This window comes from Mercenaria mercenaria, chromosome 8 (assembly GCF_021730395.1).
Source record: "Mercenaria mercenaria strain notata chromosome 8, MADL_Memer_1, whole genome shotgun sequence".
NCBI lineage: Eukaryota > Metazoa > Mollusca > Bivalvia > Venerida > Veneridae > Mercenaria > Mercenaria mercenaria.
In genome coordinates, this window is record NC_069368.1 from 37,068,397 (window position 1) to 37,080,593 (window position 12,197).

General features: G+C 36.7%; 1 protein-coding gene across 2 annotated transcripts in view; it reads left to right on the forward strand.

Annotated features, from left to right (window-relative positions):
* The window catches only part of LOC123566573 (neuronal acetylcholine receptor subunit alpha-5-like), a 51,032-nt gene that overhangs the window by 11,172 nt on the left and 27,663 nt on the right, over positions 1–12,197 (forward strand). The gene's annotated exons all lie outside the window — the stretch shown is intronic.

Sequence of the window (12,197 nt, forward strand, 5' to 3'; positions counted from 1 at the left end):
TGCGAGGGAGCATCATTTTACAATAATTCTCAAACAAATATTCATTCTTAACCTTTTTACATATACGCAGTTTGTTCCCCCAATTTGTACTGGGTCCAATGGGATCATTTACTAAATTTTTCAAAGATGTAACATGTCTACTCGTACTAAGCTTTTCGATCTTATCAATACATACAGCCTAGAAAATAGTAATATTTTCACCTATATCAACACATTCCTACTTATCAAATGACTGCAAAAATTTGTAATTCCAGTTCTTACATCAAGAACCGCTTTTAGTCATACAATACATAAAAATTCTAGTATGCTAGATGTAGGCATATTACAAACTCAAAACCAATATGCAGATAAACAGGTAGTTTGTCGCACTGATGCTGGGTTCAAAGCCATGTCACCTGCTACCCGAGCTGCACCGGCATGCTTACGCGTTTACAGGAAAAGGCACATGGCCCTGTGTATAACAGATTCTATACCTTTTAAATTCTGTGTACCCTAAATGACTGCCCGTATGAAATGACTGGCCACAACATTGAGTCAAACAACGTAATGAACACATTGTACTGCATTTTGCAAGTACTTTATCCGACCTAGAGCTTTACTTTGTAGACTCTGTAACGCCGCTGGTTGTTACTTTACAGTTCAGAAACTCTAGACATTAGACCTAAATACACATAACTATCTACTATTTCTAAATGTGTTTCTCCACATAAAAGAGGGTATTGAGTACGACTAACATTGTTGAATCGAGAGGCATCATATTACTTTTACATGGATTTATGTACTTTGATCATGTACAAAGAAATTAAACGAAATTGGTGACAAGACAAATCCTTCTCTCAGACCAGATTTTACGTTAAAAAATTCAGACAAACTTGAATTGACTTTGACACACGCTGATGTATGATTATACAGAAAAGATTTTACTGCCATCAATTTCCATATTGCTAAGCTTCTGCCAGGGATGACCTCTATGGATAGTCATAGCTTTTCGTAAAATTCACAAAAGCAGTAAATGTTGAAACTTTCTGTTTAATTCTTTTCTAAATAAGATTGATTTATTCACAGACACAATAGTGCTGGTATCATCCGTTTTATATGGGCAATTTAAAAGACCAGAAAAACTTTTTCCACTTGTCTAAGACTTATTTTTCAACAGTGACAACTGTACTATCTAGATCAATAATCACCATGGACCTTTTCTTTTGAAAACCTAAACCAATCCAACCAATTGATTTTCAAAATGTTTGAGGATCTGGTTCTACACTTTTAAGGAGTTCATTCAGAACACTAAATCCGTATATCCCTTATGTCTCCTGGACAGACTTATTAAACGTGATATTAAGAACTATATATTCTCATATACTTTATCTACATCTGCTTAATTTTGCGTACTTCATACTAGCTGGAATATAGTGTCATGATGTTTACGAACAAAAGTTTGATCTGTCAAAAAGTTACCAGACATTTTCTTAATGTTATATTTTGGAACATCATCATCTTGGTAATCATCTATGCTAGATTCATGCCACATTTATAGACTGATTAATCAATATCCAATGTAAGTATAGAATGATCACGCATTGACACTGGAACTAGATCAAAAGTATTCACCATTTCAGACATTTTTGTTACAATAAAGTCTTCATAAAAAGACATCTCATAATGACTTACAAAACAGTAGTCCACAGTTTTGGTACTCAGACACAATAGCAAGCAAATTGTCATAATACAACTGAACTTCAATCGCCCTTGAAGAAACTTGGGGAAAGTAACTCACGTATGGAAAAAGGCAAAAAAAACCTGTTCTAACACAAAAATACTTTAAAAATAATTGTTTGTAAAAGTAATATCAAAAGTATCAAACAAATTATTTTTACAAAATGGTGGGAATATATGCTCTGGACAAGGTTTCCACAAAAAAAAAAAAAAAAAAAAGAAAGAAAGAAATATGGCACATAATTGCCAGGGATACGATTTGTTTCATTGTCGTGAAAATAATAAATTTGTCATTGAATATAATATGAGCTTATTTGTACACTTTCGAACCAGAATCTTTGCAGTCAATGCTAAATGATGCAGAAAAATATTGCAACATATGTGGTTTGAAAATTAATGTAGAAAAAGGGCTGTCACTATTAGTGACAAATGCCCCCGAAGCGTGCCCAAGAATGCCATAGTTGTCTGCGCAAAATATGCCAGAACAGTTTAGGTATGAATCATTTCGTGACCTTGACCTTGACCTGAGACATAAGCGGAACACACCTTCTCAATATGGTTAACATTTGTGTCAAATTATGTTCAAATCCCTTGATAAATGGCAGAGTTATGAACCAGACAAGAAAAAGACCATGTTAACCTTTGACTTCTAATTGTGATGTTGACCTTGGAGCTGGGGGTCTGGATCTTGCGCATGACATGTCATATCATTACAGAGAACATTTATGCTAGGTAAATCCCTTCATCGACGGCACACTACGGATCGGACAAGAAACAAACAATGTTAACTTTTAACCTCTAACCGTGACATTGACCTTACAGCTAGGGGTCTGAATCTTGCGCATGACACATCGTCACTTTATGGGGAACATGTATGCCAAGTAATTTCAAAATCTCTTAATGAATGACAGAGATATGAACCGAAAACCTGTTGACATTTGACTTCTAAGTGTGACCTTGACATTGGAGCTAGGGGTCTAGGTCTAGCGCATGACACATCGTCACATCGTCTCATTATGATAAATATTTATGCCAAGTTATTTCAAAATCCCTTCATGGATGGCAGAGTTCTAGACCGGACACGAAACAGACCCTGTTAACCTTTGACCTCTAAGTGTGACCTTGACTTTGGAGCTATGGGCCTGGTCATCTACTTAAGTTATTTTAAAATCCCTTTATGGATGGCAGAGTTACAGCCCGGACAAGAATTTGGACGCACGGACGGACGGTTCAATTTCAATATGCCCACCACCGGGGCATAAAAATATAAAGCAATGATTTTCGAACTAGGTCGTCCCACAACAGCTAATTTTTACAAATAAGGAGTTAAGTTAGAGAACGTAAATTTATTTAAATACTTAGGCGTTAATTTGTTCAAAAATGGAAACTGGGCTCGAATCCAAAAACTGATTGCTTAGCATAAGGCATTTTCATTGCATAATTTGTTTTCAATATTCCAAGCAATTGAACTTCCAATATCTAAACGAATTCAATTTTTTGACACGATAGTAGGGTCCAAACTTTTATTCAGAAATGTTGGGTCACATAATGGAACTGATATTGAATTGATACACCTAAAATTTCTCTGACGTATGCTAGTCGTAAAGAAATCAACTAATACCTCTGCCCTACGGAGAATTCGGCCGAGTACCGTTGTATGTATTCCGAAAATAAATATTATTCTGAAATACTGGGAAAAACGGATATCCGGGGAAAATTCTTCACTGATTTTCAAAGTATATGCGATGCTGAAAAACGGCGCGGATAATAAAATATCATATACAAACAAAAAACAGGGCCACTTAAAAACATACTAGAAGAACATGGCTTCGGTTTTATATGGCAGGCCCAGGATAAAAATAGAAGTACATTTTTATCCATTAAACAATAAATTTTTTGATAGCTATTATCAATCATGGTATGCTGAAGTAAATAATTCGCCACATCTCCAGACGTTTTGCAGTTTTAAGCGTAAGTTCGAACGCGAACAATATCTTGATAGTATAAAAGACAGGAAGTGTTTACTTCCGTGTATCTGCGCATAATCTGTTCACAGAAACTGGTAGATATGATAACACACTTGAGACTCAAAGACTCGGTAAATCCTGTAAAATGAACCAAATTGAATTCCATTGCCTACTAGTTTGTCCGAAATGTTAATATTTAAGAATTCTTCAAACCATATTTTTATCATCGGCCTACCCTGACAAAATCTGATTTAGTGTTGAATTCTACTTCCAACACGGTTCTTATTAACCTCTCAAAATATACTTACCTTGCAAACAAAGCTAGAATAGCTATTTAAATAGACTTTAAGATTATATTTCCAAGTGTTTGTTGCACCTCGCTTTACACTTCTGTAATTGCTTACTCGGATGTTAATTACTTTAACCTCTGGCAACTGTTAATTAAACAAATAACCATCTCACTCTTCAGAAAATGTTATTTTTTACGTTTTCTTTGTATTGCTATAAACATTGTATAATGTTTTATGCGAATAAAACCTTTGGTATTGGTATTAGTAATGTGCTATGTACGTGCCGACAATAATGTACTTTGTACAATGCACAGTAGAGTACATGTTCTTTTCTATATTAGATGCTCGTTGTGGACTTATAGCAACATATTTAGAGATCTATGAGCACACCACAAGATTGCTCATGGTTCTTCGAGAAGGAAAGATAAATTGACAGTAATAAAGTTTGAATGAAATTACAACAGAACATTTGTATTGTTATCCTGCTCACGGAGGCAACGTCTTACTCGATTAGAATCTTTTCAGTGCAGTGGAATGTCACCGCTTATTCTGTAGCTTCCAATATAAAGCGGATTATTCAGAAAATATAAAATACAAACTATGCATCAACGAGTCTTTATTCTATAACTTCATATAGGCCTGTCTGCAATTTTGTTCTTAATCGAAAAGAAAGCTTGGATTTTCTCTCTTGAGAAATAAGGGAAAATTATTCCCTGCTAATTTATCAATCAATCGTTTTCGTTAAGTTACACTTAAACTGTTTCTAAATAGAATGTCTAACAGAATTAGAGAGTTCTATTCAATTGCATATCTCACAACATATTTGACCTAGAGTAATCAGCCATCATAGCACTGTTATGCTCGAAAGTGAACTCGTGTTCACTTGGAATTTTATTCGGCCAGACCAGAGCTAAAGCTTTTGACTTAGCAAAAATATGCACAATGTGCTTAACATTTTGGTATCGTATATGCGTCAACAAGTATTCCACCTAAAGTCATGAGACCATATTGGAATATTATTCGGCATGTGAAGTTGTGTAGCTGGGGTTTTTGTGTGGAATTCACATACAAGAGGTGTAGTAAGACCCGTGGTGACATTTCAACTTCATTATTTTACGATTTCTGCTTCATGATTTCACGATTTCCACTTCATGAATTCACGAATTCACGATTACTGCTTCCTGATTTCACGATTTCCACTTCATGAATTCACGATTTCACGAATTCACGATTTCACGAAAAAACTTCACGATTTCTTGATTTCACAATTTCATGATTTCACGATTTCTTGATTTCACGATTTCCACTTCATGAATTCAGGATTTCACGATTTCCGCTTCCTGAATACACGATTTCCACTTCATGAATTCACGATTTCACGAAAAAAACTTCACGATTTCTTGATTTCACGATTTCCACTTCATGAATTCACGATTTCACGATTTCTGCTTCCTGAATTCACGATTTCCACTTCACGAATTCACGATTTCTACTTCACGAATTCACGAATTCACGATTTCACGATTTTCACTTCACGAATTCACGATTTCTACTTCACGAATTCACGATTTCTACTTCACGAATTCACGATTTTCACTTCACGAATTCACGATTTCTACTTCACGAATTCACGAATTCTACTTCATGAATTCACTATTTCACGATTTCCACTTCACGATTTCACGATTTCAACTTTGTTGAAATGTCACCACGGGTCTTTCGTAGTGTAGCCCTTTTCTTACTCAAAATATGCATTATAAGAAACATGTGCACACGGCTATTGTTAACATTGAAGTTATGTTTAATAACTTATCACAAGATTTTCCTTTCAGTTGCCATGTCAACCACAGCTCTGAATGGATTTTAATTCTTTGGGCAATTTTGAAAGGGGGCCACCCAAAGATCTTTCCTGTGAAGGGTGGTGTAAATCCGCCCAGTAGTTTTGAAGAAGAAGATTCTTTTAGAAATTGTTGACGAACGGACAACGGACGACGAACATCAAGTGGTCACAAAAATGGCGTGTTCATTTCCATCTTGGGGTAAGCTTAAAATAACAAGGCAGTCTGAAAGACAGCTAAATCCCCCGTCACTGGTATGGGTAGTGAAAGGGTAAACCTTTGACCTTGAGCTGTGACCTTGACCATGAACTGACATGGCTGACTCATGAATTCTGCACATCGTCTAGATGAGGTGATCATTTGACCCAACTTTCATGAAAATCCTAAAAGGGGTTTAGGAGATACAGAGCTCAAACCTTTGACCTTGAGTTGTGACTTGACCTTGAGTTGACATGGCTGACTCATGAGTTCTTGATGAGGTGATCATTTGACCAAAGTTTAATGTAAATCCTTCAAGGGGTTTAAGAGAAACAGAATTGACACAAAATGGAAGGCTCAAACCTTTGACTCTAAGTTGTGACCTTGACCTTGAGCCGGCATGGCTGACTCATCAATTTTGCACATTGTTTTGATGAGATGATCATTTGACCCAGATTTGATGAAAATCCTTCAAGGGGTTTAGGAGATACAGAGCGGACACAAAATGGAAGGCTGAAATCTTTGACCTTGAGTTGTGATCTTGACGTTGAGCCGACATGGCTGACTCATAAGTTCTGCACATCGTCTTGATGAGGTGATCATTTAATCCAAGTTTCATAATTATCCTTCAAGAGGTTTAAGAGATACAGAGTGGACACGAAATGGTAGGCTCAAACATTTGACCTGGAGATGTGACCTTGACCTTGAGCTGACATGGCTGACTCATGGGTTCTGCACATCGTCTTGATGAGATGATCATTTGACCCAAGTTTCATGAAAATCCTTCAAGGGGTTTAGGAGATACGGAGCGGACACAAAATGTTACGAAGGACGGAAGGACAGAAGGACGGACGGAGACCATTCCTATGATTAAAAATGATATCATTCTATCAGAAATTATGTGCAGTTTCTTTTTCATTGCTTAACAATGCAAAACATGTTTGAAATATTCTATTATAACTTCTTCTAATCCTTCTATCGCTGAAAGACATCTCAAAGATGTTGAAGTGTGAAAGTAAGCATTCATGAGAAACTTGTCGTAGTAATATATAACCAAAGATAATATTTGAAAATATGAACTTGACAGTGTCTATGTAAATATAAAATTAACAGAACTATGTCTTGCGATTAATAAAACATGTATCACTAAGCAAGCACAGTATTACTACAACTATAACATTGTTTTTGGATTTTGACGCATTAGAATTCAATAAATATACTCATCTGCCGATTAGGGAAATCAGCATAATTTACTTTGCCTTCTTTATGTAAGAACCACTATCGTACTAAATATGAAGATAACCAGAATAACGGACTGATCCATTATTAAAAGTACAAAAACATCGCTGACTTCAAAATCAAACTATAATATACGGTATTCCTTTTGGACAATCGTGACATTTTATATAATACTAAACCGCGATGCACGATGGTACATGACGAAAACGCGATGGCGTGATGGCATGGCACGATGATGAAACAACGATGGCACGATGATGAAATCGCGATGGTGCGATGGTATATTGGTGAAATGTCGATGTAATATCGCGTTTTTCATCATCGTACCATCGCGTTTTCACCATCGCACCATCGTGCTATCGCGTTTTCATCAACGTATCATCGCGTTTCCACCATCTTGCCATCGCGTTATCACCATCGTACCATCGCGTTTTCACCATCGTGCCATCGCGTTATCACCATCGTACCATCGCGGTTTCACCATCGTACCATCGCGTTTTCACCATCGTACCATCGCCTAACGGTTAGAAATGCGTAGTTCCGTGCACTTGAATTTTTGTCAACAATAGATAAATGTTTCTCAATGTATTTTGTGAGAAGAAATTTACCATTTAGATTCTGCTGTTTTGCAAAATGTTTTTCAAAATGTTCAGTGCTCAACTCATTAAAACTGTGTAAAATCTTCAAGGTCACGCCCTTTGTATTCATGTATGCATGAAAGTAAATAAAATGCTGGGTGTAATAGTTATTCTTGTTAGGATGTAGAAGTACATAGTGCAATGTAAAAATGAAATTTATCAAGCCTGTATTACTGACACATATACTGTACCACTGTGCATGACCACCGGAAGGCGATGATACGATGGTGATAATGCGATGGTACGATGGTGATAACGCGATGGTACGATGGTGAAAACGCGATGGTACGATGGTGATAACGCGATGGTACGATGGTGAAAACGCGATGGTACGATGGTGATAATGCGATGGTACGATGATGAAAACGCGATGACACGATGGTGAAAACGCGATGGTACGATGAAAACTCAATGGTACGATGATACGATGGTGAAAACGCGATGGTACAATGGTGAAAACGCGATATTACATCGACATTTCACCATCGTACCATCGCATTATCGCGATTTCATCATCGTACCATCGCGTTTTCACCATCGTACCATCGTTGTTTCATCATCGTGCCATCGCACCATCGCGTTTTCGTCATCGTACCATCGTACATCGCGGTTTAGGATTCAATGAAAAGTCACGATTGTCCAAACGGAACGCCGTAATAATACGACAATTAGTTGTGAACACAAGTAGTCAATATATGTAGTAAGGATATACACGGGTGGTAAACGCGCAATCCAATTCCCGCCGGGAATACGCTTAAATTGGGTTGCGCAACGTCCGGTGCTGGTGTTGCGTGTAAAAAAAAGTCGAAATTGAGGTATGTGAAGTTATGTTTTTGCTTAGTATGAGACAAGAATAAATTTTCTCGAAAAAAGCAAAATGCTATTCGACACAAATATGATAATACATCATATGTGTAAAATATCTGGTTTGTAATTTATGATTCGGTTCTATTATCACGAAACCTCAGGCGACAAGAAGCGTGAAAAAAGTATGAAATCAACGAAAATGGAAGTTTCTGACCTCATATGCCTAAATTGAGGACATCTGATGCTTTTTATGATAACTCGACTGTTTTGAAGTAACGAATATCAAAATTATTTGCTTCAAGCCCTGCTTACGGGGACATAATTGACAAAACAATCATCGGGAATGGGGTTGCGCACCGGGAATGGAGTTGCTCGTATACATCATAATGTATATAATGTATACGCGCAACTCCATTTTCGGGGCGCAACCCCATTCCCGATTATTTTTTGCCAATCTTTCCCCCAAAAGCTGTTTTACACGCGTTTGATCATTAGAAGCATCACATTTCCAGAAAGAAGGCACAAGAGTTAGAAAAATTTGCATTTTTCATGATTCCATGCTTTTTTGACAGCTCGAACCAGCAGAGTTTTCGTGATAACAGAGCTGATTCTTAAATTAATAAGTTGGAATTTCACACATATGATCTTTATTCATTCTTGTGTCGAATAGCATTTTGCTTTTTTCGAAAGCACTCGTAAATGTGTCATTATTTACAAAAACAAAAACCCACCTACCTCGATTTTGTATATATTGATGCGCAACACCAGCACCGGAACTCGTGCTTCCCATTTTTAGCGTATTCCCAGTGGGAATTGGATTGCGCGTTTACCACCCGTGATATAGGTAAATAAGGATGTTCTTACGGTGTTCCGTTTGGACAATCGTGACTTTTTATTTAATACTAAACCGCGATGCAAAAAGGTACGATGACGAAAACGAGATGGTGCGATGGCACGATGATGAAACAACGATGGTACGATGGTGAAAACGCGATGTCACGATGATGAAATCGCGATGGTACGATGGTGAAATGTCGATGTAATATCGCGTTTTCATCATCGTACCATAGCGTTTTCACCATCGTATCATCGTACCATCGCGTTTTCACCATCGTGTCATCGCGTTTTCCTCATCGTACCATCGCATTTTCACCATCGTACCATCGCGTTATCACCATCGTACCATTGCGTTTTCACCATCGTACCATCGTCTTCCGTTGGTCATGCGCAGTGGTACAGTATATGTGTCAGTAAAATACAGGCTTGATACAATCTCATTTTCACATTGCACTATGTACCTTCTACATCCTAACAAGAATAAGCTGAGTTATAATAATTCCATGTGACTATTACACCCAGCTTTTTATTTACTTTCATGCATACATAAAATATAAATGACGTGGCCTTGAAGACTTTATAGTTTTAATGAACTGAGCACCGAACATTTTGTAAAACATTTTACAAAACAGCAGAGACTAAATGGTAAATTTATTCTCACAAAATATATTGAGATACACCCATCTATTGTTGACAAAAATACAAGTGCATGGGACTACGCATTTCTAACCGGAAGGCGATGGTACGATGGTGAAAACGAGATGGTACATTGGTGAAACCACGATGGTACGATGACAATAACGCGATGGCACGACGATGAAAACGCGATGGTACGATGGCGAAATCGCGATGGTACGACGATGAAACCACGATGGTACGATGATGATAACGCGATGGCACGATGGTGAAAACGCGATGGTGCGATGATGAAAACGCGATGACGAGATGGTGCGATGGTGACAACGCGATGGTACAATGATGAAAACGCGATATTACATCGACATTGTACCATCGCACCATCGCGTTTTCATCATCGTGCCATCGCGTTTTTACCATCGTACCATCGTTGTTTCATCATCGTGCCATCGCGTTTTTGTCATCGTACCATCGTGCATCGCGGTTTAGTATTAAATAAAATGTCACGATTGTCCAAACGGAACACCGTATGTTCTACATTAAAAGTTAGTATCTGAAAATTTACTGTTTTTGTGAAAGATGCATATTGGATATCTTTAAGGAAAGGTTTATAACAGAAGTGTGTCACGAAATCAGATACAATAACTGTACTTATTTCTTAGTTGTAAGGCGTCAGTATGGGCATAAAGATATGTTTCAGAGATGACGAGATAAGAACTTTCACCGAAGTTCTCAATTCTAAAATCTTGTAACTTTTGTAAATGATCTAATACTCACTTCTAAAATGGTGCTGCCGTCACAATTTGAGAGAGAAAGAAATTATTTATCAAAATGTGCTGGAACTACCACTGTTTTTCTTAAATCTCATACGGCAAGGTAGGATGTTAAAGTATTCAAAACAGAAAAGCCGTTTGCGAATCGCTGATACTACAGAAACAACTTAAGAAAGATTACCACAATCTTTTATCTCAGACGCTAAAGAAATTACAGAAAATGTTGCATTATATAATGAGTAAATAAAGGGTCATCATCAATTATTGGAAAATTATATTTTTGGCTTGCATTTAGCAATTACAAGCTAAAGTATATATTTAATGTCCGAAATATACTATCAAACTCGATCATTCTTCCCAATAAGCTGTTTCCACAAGTACCATAAAGATGAAGGACTCACAAACATCAAGATGAACTTGATCTTTCTGTTGCATGCCCAAATCACCGTTGATAGTAGGCGTGCCTTAATCTTTGTATTAATTACAAATTACGTTATATTACCTTTAACCAACAATCTGTGTACTTGTCTGAAAATATTCAGATACCGGTACTCAGGGTTTTATAAAGGAAGAAGATTTAATTTAGCAGTTGCACTGAATTCTGATGAGACTCTTAACAACAATCAAGAACATGTGCTGTTATCAAGTACAGTTTGTGTGTACATGATTTTGTTACATATTCCCAATTATCATACCTGAAGAAACGTATCAAAGAATAGCATGATAGTGTAAATTCAATTTCCCTTCAAGGTGAACATGAACAGATCACCATCTATACAGCGATAACCTAGCTGTCTGCAATAACCAGCATGATTATAAAAAAAAAGACGGTAATGAAGTTCTCAAGATATTGCAAGATAATCCGTAATGATTCCACATGTTCGTTTAACTTCTGATAAATACCAACGATGAAATAAGCTTCAGTTCTTTTACCAATGTTTTCAGGCATTTCACAATTTCGGTACCACGGATAAACATGTCTTAAAATTGCTTCAAATTTCTATGTTTTTATTCACGATGAATACAGTATACATATTCTTAATATGTTATTTATTTTTTATTTTTTTTATTTTTTGTAATAAGCGTCTTTTAATAACTACGTTTGATATGAAAGAAATGGTCTAGCACGACTAACCCATAAAATTTATAATAAAATCTGTAAAAAAGATCCTTTGGAAGCAAAGAATGCAACCAAGAAAAATAATAGCAGACTCGGTTTGATTGAGTCTGTTCATGAGAGGTAATGAAATGTGCAACA